Here is a 16,533-nt window from a genome sequence, read left to right on the forward strand (position 1 = left end):
AAAAATATGTATTGTGGGCAGGAGAGATGGATCAGTGGTTAGAGCACTTGCTGCCTTTACGGAGGACTCAGGTTCGATTCCCAGCACCCACACCAGGCAGCTCCCAACCACCTGTAACTCCAGTTCCAGAGGATTGGAACCCCCTTCCTACCTGTGCATGCACATGGTATACATTAAATTAAATTAATTAATTGATTAATGTTTTTTAAAAAGGATTTATTGAGCACCCGTTTTGTGTCAGCCGCTCCCCGCAGAATCTGGACCTGTCTTCTCCCACTTGTTCATTTTTGTTGTAGTTGCTGTTTTCTTTTTGAGACAGAGTCTCATGTAGCCAAGGCTGGCCTCAAACACATTATATCTGAGGATGCCTTTTTCTGACCCTCCTTGCCTCCACCTCCCGAGTGCTGGGATTGCAGCCTTGCAGGGCCACTCTTAGTTTTGGCTGGAGACTGTTGGGGATGGGACCCCGGGCTTCCTGTATGCCAGGCAAGCACTCTACCACCTGGGCTGCATTCCCAGCTCCCGCGTTGAACCTGAGTGTTTCCGCTGGTGTCCCGGATCCATGGCGTCGTGAATGCGTTTCATTTTCCTTTCTGTTAAGTGTTGCTAAGAACCTAAGTTTTGTGCTCGGGCGTTCATTGGATTTGTATCGTAAGTGCCTTGTGTATTTTCTGTGAATGAGGGAAACCGAGCAGCGCTGGCCGGTTGATCCCTTCAGTGGCAGGTGATAGCCCCTCCCCTATGCCGGGCAGCCTTGAGTGAGGAACTGTCAGCTGAGTTCTAGGGCAGCTGGCTGGCCTGTCCTTGAGGCACCCAGGGAACCACTTTACAGTCACTCTGAACACATTCCAAGAGCTTCAGGGAGCGCTCCAGCCAGCCCCTCCCCGCTGCAGGAGGCCCCGGATGAGTGACTTTTCTGGACGATCTGCCCTGGTCTTCGAAGACGTCAATTTAAAAATTAAGTTAAAATTTGAATTTTCCTTCCTTCCTTCCTTCCTTCCTTCCTTCCCTCCTTCCTTCCCTCTCTCCTTCCTTCCTTCCTTCCTCCCTTCCTTCCCTCTCTCCTTCCTTCCTTCCTTCCTTGTATGTGTGGGGACACGAACGTTCCATGGCACGTGTGTGGAGGCCAGAGGACAATTTGTGGAAGTCAGTTTTCTCCTGGATCCAACTTAGGTTGTCAGGCTTGGGACAGACATCTTTCCCTGATGAGCAACCTTGCCGGCTCCTGACTTCTCACTACAAGCCAATCCTGAGTGAACTTTACTCAGATCATCCTGTGGCTGATTTCATCCCAGAAGCGCTTCCCTTGGATCTCAGGAGAAAGCTTGTGATTGGTGCAATTTGGGGGTCTGTGGGTTTAAGGCCTGTGATTGGCGGAATTGGAAGCTGTGCTCTGATTGGTGCACAGCACAGAGGTTCTCTTGATTCCCATACTCCTTTTCTGCCTGTTCTGCTCATGTTTTCACCCTCCAGGGAACCCCCACCCACGCTGCCACCTGTGTCCGGAGTGCCCCTCCTTATGTGCTGTGGTCTCTGTGCAGGAGGGTGGGCTAAGTGGAGACACACAGAGGCGTCGCAGCTATAGCGCCTTAGTGCTGTTCATGGGGTGAACCAGGACAGGAGATGAGCAGAGAGCCGGAGTGATTAAGGACTGTGGACATATAGAAAAGGTAGGGGACTGCAGGCCCGGACTGCAGGCCCAGCCATAAGAGCTGGGGTTCCTGACACCCAAGACTTGAGAGCCAGTGGTTGGTGCAACCAGCATTAGCTGCTGCTAATGAGCCCTGGATCGCTGCCTGCCAAGTGTAGGGCTGTGGAGGGTGAGGCCCCCGAGCCGTAGGCCTGTGACCCGAGCACTCGGTGATCTTAAGTCTCTGCCTCCTGGAGCATGGAACCTTAAGTGCCACATATCAGGGTCCAGCGCTGCGTGTCTGTTAGCCCATGCCTCAGGCTGTCGTGGCTTGTTGAGGTCTTAGAACCAGAGACACAGAGGAAGCCTCTCTTTCCTCACTTGTGATCTCAACAGCACAGAAGCAAGAATCCAACCCAGCCACGCAGTTGGTGATGTTGCCATTATGTGTGTGTGGCTCATGTGTGTTTTGGATAGGTTGCCATGTGTCCGCCTTCACTGCTGTTCAGTGTTTGGTTGTATGGATATACCACATACATGGATGTACCAAATGGATGCATAACTTATATGTTATAGGTTGATTTTTGGCCCACTTGGGTGGTGTTGATGTGAATGGTCTAGAGGATGAACGTGTATTTCTTTAAAGACTTTAAAAGAATCACCATTGGCAAATGCCACACCCACAGCTTTCCCACTCCTCTGCCCGCCTTTTTTAAAAAATTAATTTATGTATGTATGTATGTATGTATGTATGTATGTATGTATGTATATATTTTTGAGACAGGATCTCCTGTATCTCAGGCTGGCCTCACACTGTCTACTGAGCCAAGGATGACTTCAGCTTCTGCACCCCCCCCCCCAGGTGCTGGGATTGCAGGCCTGCACCCCCAGTGCCTGGTTTATTGGGTGCTGGGGATGGAACAGAGCTTTCTGCTCTCTTAGAGGGAATTTCCCCACCTTGCTCCTCCTGTTCGCAGGTGGCTGCTGCTGTTCTCGACTCATCACTGCACCCCAGCAGTGTCTGGCAATCTTTTTTTGTCATTTCTCTGGCACATCAGACCTACCACTGCCCCCTCCCCAGAACTCCTGTGACTACATTGAGGACCCACCCAGATAATCCAGGAGACTCTTGTCCTCTCAAGATCCTTAATCAGATTTGCTGTGTGCTATTGCCCCAACTATAGAAGGAAAACAGATTTCAGGGATGGGCATGTTAGCATCACAGGGCTACAGTTTCTAAACTGGCTTAAAAAGTCTGTGTGTGTGTGCGGGTGCGGGTGTTGGTCCTTGCCTTCCGTCTTGTTTGAGACAGGCTCTCTTGTTTGCTGCTCTGTACCCCAGGAATTCTCTTGTCTCACCTCCAATCCCCTGTAGGAGTACTAGGACTGTGGGTGTGTGAGCTTCCACAGGCTTCTGTGTGTTTTGGAGATCTAAATGCAAATCTCCATGGTGGCATGTTAAACCCTTTATATACCAAGCACCCTTCTCAGCCCCTGCTTCCATTTGTGAGGACCCAGGGGACTTTGGTAGTGTGGGGTGCACAGTGGGTGGCCGTCTGTGGCCCTGCTGGTGGTTCCTCACAGCCTGTTTGTGGACAGCTGTCTGAGGACTCTGGGGAGAGACAGTGATTTGGACCTCTGTGCCCTGAGCGAAGGGTTGAAAATGATTGTGCTGGAAACTCCAAGGCTTTTTTGCAGCCCTTCCTGGCTCCTGCTGATGCGATTTGGGGCCGAGCCAAGACAGAATTGAAGAGAAAACAGTCCAGAATTTGATTTTTGACAACCCAGACTGGGTTGAATGTGGTCACAGCCCAAAGGAAAGTGCTTTATTTGTGTCTCATACCATGGTATCAATAACAGCGATAAAATTAGGAAACATTATATGTGGCTTTCTTTGTAACTCCATTATTTGAAGGTCAGATAAAGTCCTTTGGGCCATGAGTAACTTTCTCTTCTAGCCTTGCAAGTTTTGAGGGGACTATTTATGATGTTGTGTGGTTTGGTCCTTTTCTATAAATACATTGATGAAAATATAAAAGGGTGTGGGCTCAGAGTATAAGTCATTTGGCAGAGCTGTTGCCTTGGCTGCCCCAAGTTTATCCTTGGCACTGCACACGTGGTGGCATGGTGGCATGGTGATGCTCACCTGTAATTCCAGTATTTTGGAGGTTGAGGCAGGAAGATCAAAAGTTTAAGTTTGTCTTCAGTTAGTTTGAGACCAGCTTGGACTCCATGAGACCCAGTCTCAAAATGGAAGAAAGAAAGGGAGGGCCGGGGAGATGACTCACTGAGTAAAGGTGCTTGCTGTGTAAGAACGGCATGAGTTCAAAGCCCCAGCACCCAGGTAAAGCCAGGCATGTTGGCATGTGCCTGTCACCCCAGCACGAGGGGGATGGGGGACGGGAAGATAAGAGAGTCCAGTCTATCTGGAATGGTAAAGAGCTCCAGGTTGAGTGAGACCCTGTTTCAAAAAATAAAGGTGGAGGGGGCAGCAAGGCGATGGGTTACTTTGACAAAGGCGCTTGCTGAGCAAGGCTGGCGATGTCCCAGAATCCACAGAAAGGTGGAAGGAGGGAGATGGCTCCTGAAAGCTGCCCTCTGACCTGGACACCCATGGCAGCCCCAACAAGAACAGCAGCAAGAACAGCAACAGGTTAAAAAAAAAAAAAAAAAAAAAAAAAAAAAAAAAAAAAAAAAAACAGATAATGGGGCAGGAGAGATGGCTCAGAGGTTAAGAGCACTGACTGCTCCTCCAGAGGTCCCCAGTTCAATTCCCAGCAACCACATGGTGGCTCACAACCATCTATAATGGGATATGGTGCCCTCTTCTGGCCTGCGGGCGTACATGCAGGCAGAGCACTGTATACATAATAAATAAATTTAAAAAAATACAGATAATGATAGGAGAAGACACTGGACCTTGACTTATGGCCCATGCACAGGCAAGCACACCTGCACACACATGCACATGCCTTCACTTTATACAAATCTGAAAGGCAGCCTGTGTTAGCTTAGCCTTTGGCCTCTCATTACGAGGATGTTCTAAATTGCAGGGTCTGGAGGGAGCCTTTTGGTAAATGTGGGTGGGACTGGGGGCCCTGCTGGCCTGTGCTCAGGGAAAGCAGAGTGGATGATGGGATACACACGACTTCCAATTTGTCTCTACTGTTGTCAGTCTGTCAAGGCTTTGGCCAGTTGTCAGCAGTCTGTGAAACTCCCAGAGACAGCCCGGACAGAATCAAGGGAACCTTCAAAGTGCAGTGTAAGCTGGCGACTTACCCTTCAGGTCTCCTCCTCCGCGCACGCAATGTGGCTTGGCAGGATGTTTACACCCCAAATATTTATCGAGTACCTTTTGTGTGTGTGCCAAGTGCCACGTGAGTGGCAGGAGGTACAGTCTGGCCCTGCCTTAGGGAGCTGACGGTCCCAACTAAGAGAGGGTTTGTAAGGAGCCTGAGAGGAAAGAATATAGGCGGTATGATCTCCATAGCAACCATGCAACCTCTATCATTGTGGACAAATGGTGGGACTGTTTCTAATAAAACTTTATTCAGAAAACAGGCAGTGGGTAGCACATAACCTTCAGGGGGTAGCTTGATCACTGACCTCACATGACACTTAGATTCCCTTATCTCTTATGCAGGTTATCAAGGTAGCCTTGTGTGGTGGTCCCGATCTTCTCGTGTGACCTTTAGCTTTCCTATGCTTCTGTCTCCCTTCTTCTTTATTTCTTCAAAATGTGTATCATTGCTATGTGTGCGCATGCTTGTGCTGTGGCGCGTGTGTGGAGGTCAGAAGATAACTTTATGGGGTGGGTTCTCTTCTTCCACCTTTATGTGGGTTCTGGGGCTTGTACTCAGGTTGCCGATTGCCAGGCTTTCAAGTCCTTTGCCTGTGGACCCACCCTGCCCCCCACTCCCAACTTGCTGTGTAGCTTAGTGGTAGTGATTAGAAAAGGTAGCTTTAAAAAAAAATTGTTTTTTGAGAAGGTGTCTTACTATATAGCACAGGATGGACCCCACTGTGTAGACCAGGATGGCCTCCGGTTTGCCGCAATCCTCCTCCCTTGCCCTCCTAAGTGCTAAGAGTACAAAGAGGTGCCCTCTCCTCGTGTCTCCACGTGCCTCGTGTTCTGGATCTGTAAAATGAGGGCAGTACAGCATCTGTTATAGGGCCGTTGGGATCTGAGTAAGTTACCTTCCTTGTTGCTTTGCCAAAATACCTGTCCAAAGCCATTTAAGTATGGAAGGGCTTATTGGGGCTTGTGGTCCAAGGGATTCAGCCCATCAGGCCATGGTAACATGTTGGCAGAGGATGTGGGAAACAATGCATGTGTAATCAGGAATCAGGGAGTGAACAGGAAGCAAGCTGGGCTGTCAACACTCAAGCCCCACCTCCCAGTGACATACTTCCTTCAGGGAGGCCCCTCCTCCTAAGGCTTCCATGAACCTTCCCAAACAGTGCCAGCAGCTGGGGAGCAAGTGTGCAAACACACAGGCTAGTAGGGATGGTGATGATCAATTTTGGCAACTTGGGTTTGGGATCACCCGGGAGGACGTCTCAGTTGGGAATGATCTAGGCTAGGTCAGGGGCCAGCGTGTCTGTGAGTTTCTTCATGGGGTTAATTGAGGCGGGAAGGCCCAGCCTGATTGTGGGTCACACCCGTTTCCCGGGTCTAGGCCCTGGGCTGAATGAAGGGGAGAGAGTGAGCTAAGCATCCTCATCCAGTGGTCTGAGCTCCTTTACTTCAGTTGCCACGTGACCAGCTGCCTCAGCTCCTGCTGTGATGTTGTAAACTGGAACTTTGAGCTAACACCGCCCCCACCTCCTCCCGCCCCTTTCAGTCGCTTTTGCCAGGGTAGCGCATCACAGGCACGGGAGAAGTAGCCGAGGCAGGGGTGTTTCACCGTCAACCCTCAGCAGGCTCCATGGAGAAGCAGAGAGCATAGAAATGAGAGGTGAGAACTGCTGCTGCTGCAGCATGGCGTGCTCTGGACGCAGCTAGGGAGAGCCCCAGCTGGACCTAGGGGCGCAAACGGCAGAGAAGAAGGACCTTTCAGAGCAGGAGGGGCCTTTCCTGAAGACGGGGCCCAGGGAAGGCTCTCCTGGAAGGGACTTGGTGAGGACATTGGTTTGGAGGTGCGGAGGGAGACAGATGGGCTTGAGTAGGCCTGGAGTGCAGGTTGTATGTGGACGGAGGCCAAGCTTAGAAGAATGTTGTTTCCTGGGGGCACTTTTAAACCTGCAGACCAGAGGTGTAAAATGCCTGCATTAGCACAAGGGCACTGACCTTGGAACAATCTAGATATACAATTTCCCCACTTAGTACTTTGGACAAATGGAGGTGCTTGCCACACAGATCTGTCCATTCCCCTGTTCTACAGCCACAGAACCCACTTAATCATTGTTTATTTATGTATGCATTTATTTACTTTGTGTTTATGTATGTGGGCACACATGCCATGGTGCTCCTGGGGAGGTCAGAGGACAAAGGGACATCAGTTCTCTCCTTCTGCCCTGTGGGTCCCAGGGATCAAAGTCAGGTCTTTAGTCTTGGTGGCAAGTGTCTCTACTCTCTGAGCCAAACTTTTGGCTCCAACCCTTATATTCCAGGTGTCAGCAGGGCATTTACACCGTCACTTCCTGGATCTTTTTCTATCCCCCTCTTCTTTTCCCCTTCCTGTTAGAATGAAGCTGCGAAGGCAGGGGGTGGGGTGGAGGGGGGGAGAACTAGCAAGCAGACGCAATGGCAGGAACCCTGGCGGCCGCGCTGAACCTTGAGTTCCAGGCAAGCCTGGATGAAGTCCAGAAGAGATATGGCCTTCATGTTTGTGTTTCAGAGCCTCGTCACAGTTTAATCTTCATCACTCTGCATGAGCAAGAGGGAGTCAGCACCTATTGTAAAGGCCCTGGTCACAGTCAGTTCTATGCCCACGGAGATGTAGGTAGAATTCCATGCTGCAGATAATGAAGCTGGAAAGCAGTGGATGCTGTCCAGTTAGTGATGTAAAGTCTGGATTCGTATGACTCTAAGGTGTCTTCTTTTCATTTGTTTTAAAACACTTGTTTATTTCATGCATCTGTTTTCCTGAATGTATGTATGTGCAGCATGTGCGTGCAGTGCCGGAGGTGGCCAGAAGAGGGCATGTGATACCCAGGAGATGAATTGCAGACAGTTGTGGGCTGCCATGTGAGTGCTGGGTTTTGTTTTGTTTTGTTTTTTTCTCTTTATTGCATGGGGGATTGAACCCAGGGTTTTGCACATGCTAGGCAAACACTAGAGCAAGCCTTTGATGAATCTTTACTTGGCCCCAAGGCCTCTGATTCATTAAGCTTGGTGAACTTTGACTGAAATAGGGTCAAGTATTTGTAAAACGAACTTTGTTTGGGGGATTTCTATTCTGCTATGTTTCGTTTTGTTTTGTTGGCTTTTCAAGACAGGGTTTCTCTGTGTAGCCCTGGCTGTCCTGGAACTCACTCTGTAGACCAGGCTGGCCTCAGACTCAGAGAGCTGTCTGTCTCTGCCTCCAAGTGTTAGGATTAGAGGTGTGTGCCACCAGTGTCTGGCTTGTTTGGGGTTTTGCTGTGTGTATGGGTTGCCCTTACTCCTTGAAAGTGGACCACTGGAGCTTGCATGGGGCCTGGCTGTAGAGTGCTTGCCTAGCATGCCTCAGACACTGGCTGTGGTCCAAACTGACTGTGGAGGTGCATACTTGTAATTCTCAAACTCTCAAGGGTGAGGCAGGGCAATCAGAAATTCAGAGTCATTGGGCTGGGTATGGTGGTGCATGCCTTAGAGACCGGTGGATCTTTGTGAGTTCGAGGCCAGCCTGGTCTACAAAGTGAGTTCCAGGATAGCCAGGGATGCATAGAGAAACCCTGTCTCAAAACAAAAACAAAAACAAACCAAAAAGTGGGAACACAGCTAGGGATGTGACTTAGTTGAGTGCTTGGCTGGCAGGCGGGACACCCTGGACTCTGTTCCCAGCACTGCATATACTAGGCATGGAGGTAGAGTCAGGAGGGTCAGGAGCTAAAGGCCAGCCTGGGCTACAGGAGAGCCTGTCTAAACAGCAAAAGAGGCCAAAAGCACAAAGCCAGGGCTGTTGTAGTTTTTATCCTGTGGGTGTGGTAAAAGGCTCTGAGAAAAGCACCTTAAAGGGGCTTAGTCTCCAGCACTGGGGCCTGAAATAGCTGCTCACGGGGCACTCACTGTCAGAGGAAGCAAGCAGAGTCCACGAGCTGTTCCCTAGGATGAGCTTCTTAGTGCTCTCTGCCTTTATACCTCACTCTAGGATCCCCTGCCCAGGTGTGGGAAGTCAAGCTGGCTCCTCCCACATCAGTTAACATAGTCAAGATAATCCCCACAGGCCTGCCCAGCAGCCCTGGCCCAGGTGATCTAGACTCTGTCAATGACCCGTTATCACTGACATCGCTCCAGCTGTCTCTTTGTGGTGACTTATCACCCTGACTAATGGCGGCCTGCCTTCTTCTGAGGAGTTGGCAGCTGATACTGTGGTCCAAAGGGCATTGAGGCAACCAGTCTTAAAAGCCAGAACTTTAGGAGTTTTTCTTTCCAGGTTAACTCCACTAGAGAAAACATGGACATTTTTTAATTAATTAATAATTTTATCTCGTGTGCATTGGTGTTTTGCCTGCATGTATGTCAGTGTGAGGGTGTCAGATTCCCCTGGAACTGGAGTTACAGATAGTTGTGAGCTGCCATATGGGTGCTGGGAATTGAACCTGGGTCCTCTGGAAGAGCAGTCATTGTTCTTAGCCACTGAGCCACTTCTCCAGCCCCTCATGGACAGCCTTAAAGATGAATAAAAAGGATTGTGAGCTGGTGGCTGCATGGGGGACTTGCTCAAATCATGTAGCCCAGAGCCTCGCTGTTTTTTTTTTTTTTCTTCTTATGCACAAAACCGCAACCCGATTGATCACTTTGGTTAGCAGGAGCAGTTAGTGAAAAGTGGAAGCCAAAAAGCAAGTTTAGTACAGGTAGGGACTTGGCTTGATTCTGGAAATATGGATAGGTCTTTGATGTGTTAGGTCTTTGTTCCCCGTTTTGGCAGATGTTGGGGCCAACATGATGGGTTTTCAGGTCATATTGTGCCTCCAGTGTGCTGTCAGTTGTACTAAGGTCTGGGGGCTGTTACATTTTCTTTTTTTATGCTCAATAGCAGGACAGGCCATTTTTAATTTAAAAAAAATTTTTTTTTGAGTGAGGCAAAAAGGTGAGCACTTGGAGACCTTTGGACAAAGCATGAGAAATGAATGGGGGGGGGGGAGGGGTGGTCTGTGAGGCCCAGGGTAAGTCTGAAGTTGTTCCTTTTTTCTTTTCTTTTGGAGTCAGGGTCTCACTTAGCCCAGGCTAGCTTAAGAGTCTCACTTAGCCCAGGCTGGCTTCAAGGTCTCTGTGTAGCTGAGGTGAAGCAGAGTGTGAGGTAAGCTGGACCAAGAGAGGGGGCATCTCTTCATGGTGCAGCATTGCCTTGATCCCTGCTCCCCCTGGGCTTTCCCTCCTCTTCATTGTCTGTCCTGTAGTGTGCTTGATATTTTTGTTTTTTTCTCTGTTCCAGTCTTATTTATATTTCACACACACACACACACACACACACACACACACACACACACACACACGTCGCCCCCTTGTTCTTTTGATAGCACCTCATGGTGACCTTGAACTTTTGAGCCTCTTGCCTGCACCTCCCAAATGCTGGACTTTTCAGTGTGGCTGTTTCTTGGTTCCAAACTTTGCGTTCTTGCATGTCACAACTGCAGTAACTCAGGACCTGATGCGTGTTTCTGTGGAAGTGACACAGAGTTCACTAATGCCTTTTACATAGGATTCGCAGCTCAGTTAATAGCACCGCATTGGTTTTAGTTCCTGTACACTGAACTATCAAAGGGTGATACATCCGTAGCAGATTCCAAAGGGCTTAAAGATAAAAGGGGGTGGGATGCAGAGGGCTTGGAGAGATGGCTCAGTGGGTAAAGTGACCTCAGTTTGTTCCCTGGCACTCACCTCAAACAAACTGGGTGTCGCGCGCGCGCGCGTGTGTAGAAATTCCTTAGTGCTTAATATTAGTTGTTGCTCTTCCAAAGGACCTGGTTTTAATTCCCAGCAGCCACATGGCAGTTCACAACTGTTCATAAACCCCAGTTCCAGGGGTCTGATGCCCTCTTCTGACCTCTGAGAGCACTAGGCACAATAAGGTACACAGATATACATATGAGCAAAACATGAAAACAAAAACAAAAACAAAAAACAAAAAACCGTAAACCAAGACAAAAGAAAGCTGGGCATGGTGGTAGGTGTTTGCAGCTCCCCGTGCTGCAGTGTCAGAGACAGCCTGGGACTGGCTGGCTGGAGGGTCTAGCAGAATCTGCCAGCTCCAAGTGAGCTCAGACACCCTGTCTCTAGAATAAGGTGAAGAATGGTAGAAAAGAGATCTGGCATCAACGTCTGGCCTCTACACATGCACATGAATATACTCACATACACATGTGTGTACAGGCTTACAACACACACACACACACACACACACATGAGAGAGAGAGAGAGACAGACAGACAGAGGCAGACAGACAGACAGACAGACAGACAGACAGAGATCCACACACTCATATATGTATATAAAGCCAGGCACGGTGGCATACACCTGTAATCCCAGCACTCAGGGAGGCAGTGGCAGGCCTGGTCTAAAAAGGATAAATCAACTAATAAGTGTCCATAGTTTGTGAGTACTACATAGTTCTTCGGTGGCAGTGGCTTATTGATAGCTTGTGTGAGGCCGTGGGTTCAATTCCTAGTACAACAAAATTAAAAAAGAAACATTAAAAATGAGGGGTACGGCAGCTCAGTAGGTAGTGTGCAGTGTGTGAGCATCCAGGGCACCAAGCCCCATGCTTCATCCTCAACACCACATAAATTAGACGGCATGCCTGTTCAAAGCACTTGAGAGGTAGAGGCAGGAGGACCCAGGAGTTCAAGGTCAAGCAAGGCTAGCCTGGGCTACTGGAGACCTTCTCAACCATTGCAAACAGATAAACAAACAGCTCTTTGTATTATGGTAATGTCTATGTAAACTTGAAATAACATAGAATCTATTACATTTGAGTTATTTTTTTAAAAAAATGGCTATGAGGGCATGTAGTGAGTTCACGGCCAGATCTGGAATGTATCTTATAAATTTATCCAGTTTGCCTTAAGTCTGTCAGAAGTGTCCAACATTTTGGCTTCTCTGGGCTATGGTGGAAGAAGAATTATCTTGGTCAAAAAAAAAAAAAAATTATCTTGGACCATGTGTCATACAAACCATTGATATAAGCTGATGAGCAAAACCAAAAAAAAAAAAACTATGTATAATTTTTGTGGCCTCTCCCATCCCTGTCTTCACGAAATAAGGTTTGGACACCAAGGACCATCCTGCAGTCTATCCAGAAGATGCCTGGTGTCGTCATGGGGACTGAGCCATCCAGATACCAAGTACAAGGAACGGGGCTGAGTTTGTTAGTGTCTGCAAGCAATTGTGCATTTAACTAGGTGAGGCAAGTCATTTGCAGCTTAGAGAAGGCTCATTAAGCCCTGGGGAGATTCGCGTGTTCATCCCTCCGTTAGTTGTTTGATATTACACAACCAGAGAGCGGTTTTCATGGCAAACGGGATAAAAATGGTTAGCACGTTGCTGTTCTTCTCCAGTCCTGACAGGAAAATAAGACTAAACAGCCATTTATAAGCACCCCAAAATTCATTCTCTTTCCTCCCTCCTTCCCCACTTTGTGTGCTCATGTGTGTGTGTGTGAGAGAGAGAGAGAGAGAGAGAGTATAGGTGCACACACGTGGTGATAAAGAGCTCAGCTTGTGAGAGTGGGCTCTCTCCTTCCATCATGTGTGTCCCGGGGATCGAACTCAAACTATCAGACTTGGCGGCAAGTTCCTATGTATAGACACCGAGCCACCTTACCGTCTCTAAAAGTCTATTTCAATCTATGCTTTCATCATCCAGCTCTGTCATGTAGAATTTTGCTGTTTGTCTTAGAATGACTTGCTGAATAAAGAGGGCCGATGGAATGTGGCTTTGGAATGTCCCAGCGAAGATGGGCCAGTTTCTAAGCGGTGCCTGTGGACCCTGGGTGGGCCTGCTCTGATGGGACTATAGGATGAAGGCCTCGGGGCTTGAGGTCAGTTTAAGTACTCGCTTCCTCGTTAAACTGGCAGGTGCTCCAAGCTGGACCTCAGTTTGATTGCTGCTTAGAGTTCAAGGTTCATGTGAGTGAGTTTACTACTTAGGAGGAATTTGCTCTTTGTGTATGTACGTGTGTTCTTTGTGTGTGTGTGTGTGTGTGTGTGTGTGTGTGGTGTGTGCACAGGGGTCCCATCACTGAGCTCACCAAGTTCACTAGGCTGGCTGGCTTGTGAGCCCCAGGACATCCCTGGTCTCCACCTCTCCATCACTGGAGTAGTAAGTATTTACCACCATACCTGGCTTTTTTATGTGGTGTGATGGCTAGCTCTGTCAACTTGTTACAACCTAGACCCCCTGGGAAGAGAGTCTTAATTAATTAGGAATTGTCTATGTTGGGTTGGCCTCTGGGCTGAGCATGTCCGTGGGGGAACTGTTTTACTTAACTTAGCTGATATGGAAAGATGCAGCCCACAGGGGGTGGGGTGGGGGTGGGTGGCATCATTCCTTTGGCATGGGGCTCTGAGCTGTGTGGAGGAGTTGAGCACAGGGCTGGAGAGAAGGCTCAGAGGTTAAGAGCACTGTCTGCTCTTCCAGAGGCCTTGAGTTCAATTCCCAGCAACCACATGATGGCTCACAGCCATCTATAATGTGATCTGATGCCTTCATCTTGTCTGCAGGTGTACATGCAGGCAGAGCAGTGTATACATAATAAAAAATAAATAAATCTTAAAAAAAAGAGAGAGAGAGAAATTGAGCTGAGCATAAACAAGTGAGCATGAGTGCCCTTGCTTGTGGAGTAGATGTGCCCAGCCGTCTCAGGCTGTGACCCCGGTAGCTACAACATGGAATTGCGAGCTAAAATAAACCGTTTATCCCTGAGTGGCTTTTTGCCAGGGTATTTTATCACAGCACCAGAGATGCAACTAGGGCCTGTGCATTCTGGGAATCCTCAAGTCCTCATGCTTGAGGGACAAGGACCATACTGACGGGGCCGTGCCCACAGCTTCCTCTTTCTATTAAGATGAGAGTCCGTGTGCTTTGATCTGTCAGCCTTCCCCTCATCAGGGATCTGGGCAGCGGCTTTCAAATTAGTCAGGCTGGGCAGAGGTTAGCACTCCTGGTTTCTTCCTCATGGCTGGTCACGGCTTCTGTCCTTCCTTGTCTTCCAGCCCTGATGGGTGTGAGGCCATTGCCTTGACTCTGAGACACTTGGCCTTTAGTTTTCACCCTGGCTTCGAAGTCTTGTGGTAAAGAGAATACAAACAACAGATTAAGGAAAAGTGGCGCAGAAGGTGTCCAAGTTTGCCCAGTGACGACATCCTTCTCTTGCTTCAGTGGCTGGCTGGCCTGGTTCTGTCCGCAGGAGCTCATTTGGGTAAAAGAATCCCTGCACCTTGTTCTCTTCAGGCAGTAAAGATGGCAGCACGCAGGCCCTCAGTGTGGTGTATGCTACATTACTGCGGTGCCTTATTGGTGAGTGGACCTAATGTAACCCACTACTTTGGCTGCCTGGAGAATCTAGTTAAGTGAGTCAGTGTTTGTAAGATTTGACGGCTAGTGCCTGGGACAAGTGAATTAAAAAAAAAATCTATTTATTATTATGTACACAGTGTCCTGCCTTCATGTACACTTGCAGGCCAGAAGAGGGCATCATATCACATTATAGATGGTTGTGAGCCACCATGTGGTTGCTGGGATTTGAACTCAGGACCTCTGAAAGAGCAGTCAGCGCTCTTAACCTCTGAGCCATCTGTCCAACCGGACAAGTGAGTGTTAAAGAAAGAAAATAGAGGCCGGAGGGATGGCTTGGTGCTTAAGAGCACTTGCTATTCTTACCGAGGACCAGGATTCAGTTCCTTGTACCTTCATGACAGCCTGTAACTCAAATTATGAGGGCTCTGATGCCCTCTTCTGGCCTCCAAAAGCACTGCACACATTTACTGTGCATACATACACACAGACAAAACACATAAAATAAAAATAAATAAGTATTTTTTTTTAAAAAGAAAGAAAATAAAGGCTAGGTGTGGTGCTGCATGCCTTTAATTTTAGTATTTGGGAGGCAGGGGCAGGTAGGATGCTATGAGTTCAAAAGTCAGTGGCCTGGCAAACATAGTGAGTTCTAGGGTAGCCAGGGCTACATAGTGAGATTTCTCTAAAAAAGTAAGGAGGAGGAGGAAGAGGATGAAGAGGAGGAGGAGGAGGAGAAGAAGAAGAGAAAGAAAGACAGAAAATGTATCCGTACAAACACTCTGCATTTCTAGGAGTGGGAAAAAGCTCAGAATGTTTTTTGTTTGTTTTTTGAAAGAGTCTCATGTAGTTCAGGCTTGTTTCTAACTTGTAGGGAGCCAAGGATGACCTTGAACCTCTGATGCTTCTGCCTCTACTTCCCTAATGCTGGGATTTGAACACAGGACTTCAAGAATGCTTGACAAGCACGTCACTGACTGTGCTACATCCCCAACCCCTCTTGTCCTGTGTCTTGTCTTCAAGGCTGTTCTCAGGTGCCGCAGCTTGATTCTTTAGGGTACGCACAGTAAATCTTTTTATCCACTGGTTTAAAATTCCTAATGTTCACATGAATAGTCTAGTCATTCTCCATTTTTCTCAGCACTTGGCGCTACTGGGCGTGTGTGTGTGTGTGTGTGTGTGTGTGTGTGTGTGTGTGTGTGTCCGTGTGTCCCCTTGGAAGCCAGAAGAGGGTATTGGTCCCTCTGGAGCTAGAGTTGTAGGCAATTGATTGGCATTAAATGTGGACACTGGAAATTGAACCCAGGCTCTCTGCAAGAGTAGGTTTTCCTTTCTTGATTTTTTGAGACAGGGTTTCTCTGTGTAGCCTTGGCTGTCTTGACTTGCTTTGTAGCCTAGGCTGGCCTTAAACTTCCTCCATCCTGGCTTGCTCTCTTTACTGCTGAACCATCTCTCCAACTCCTTGAGTGTTTTTTTTTTCTTTTTTGTGTCTTTGTGTGTGTTATGCATGCTCAGGCCAGAGGAGAATGTTGGGCTCTCTCTGTTGTTGTCCCCTGAGACAGGTCTCACTGAACTGGGATCTCTGTTCCAGCTAGACTGCCTAGCCAGTGAAGCCCACCTCTCTGCCCGCTTCCCTACAGCCCGGGGTTCACAGGTGCACGAGGCCATGCCCAGCTTTTTACCTGGGGCCTGAGGAGTCAGACAGCCTTCATTCCCACTGAGTGATGTCTCTCACCTGACTTCACACTTGTGATGAACTAGCCCATTTCTCATAAGCTACTGAATCTTGGTATGCAGATCCGTTTCTAGTTTTTCTAATTTTCCTTTATTGTCTTTTGGTGCATTTTGAGGTCTGTAGTGATGCACTGTATCTTACCCATCCCCATGTCTGTCGTCTGTCTGTCTGTCTCTCCCCTCCTCCCTTCTCTCTTTTGGTTAAAGACAGGGTTTCTCTGTGTAGACTTGGCTGTCCTGGACTCACTTTGTAGACCAGGCTGGCCTCCAACTCACAGAGATCTGCCTGCCTCTGCCTCCCGACTGCTGGGATTAAAGGTGTGCGCCACCACCACCCGGTGCCCACTCCTCTTTCTGGGACCAGATTTTGTGCTTTATATCATCAGCTAACCTTGAGCTCACTATGTCGTTGTGATTGGCCTCAAGCTCTCAGGCATCTTCCTGCCTATGCTCTCAAGTTCTGTCGCAAGGAAGCATTTTTATCTAGAGGCCTCAGTGATTGTAGAACA

At 48.5% G+C, this 16,533-nt stretch overlaps 1 protein-coding gene across 4 annotated transcripts in view; it reads left to right on the plus strand.

The window, feature by feature from the left end:
• Osbpl10 (oxysterol binding protein like 10) overlaps positions 1–16,533 on the plus strand; it is a 237,752-nt gene that overhangs the window by 5,773 nt on the left and 215,446 nt on the right. Inside the window, exon 1 of one of the 4 annotated variants that reach the window (XM_051140143.1) lies at positions 12,056–12,177. The exons of the other annotated variants lie outside the window; for them this stretch is intronic. The gene's annotated coding sequence lies outside the window, so the exon portion shown is untranslated. Of the gene's footprint in view, positions 1–12,055; positions 12,178–16,533 lie in introns of those variants that run through there. 4 annotated transcript variants of the gene reach the window in all.

Source organism: Acomys russatus, chromosome 32 (assembly GCF_903995435.1).
Source record: "Acomys russatus chromosome 32, mAcoRus1.1, whole genome shotgun sequence".
NCBI classification, from domain to species: Eukaryota; Metazoa; Chordata; class Mammalia; order Rodentia; family Muridae; genus Acomys; species Acomys russatus.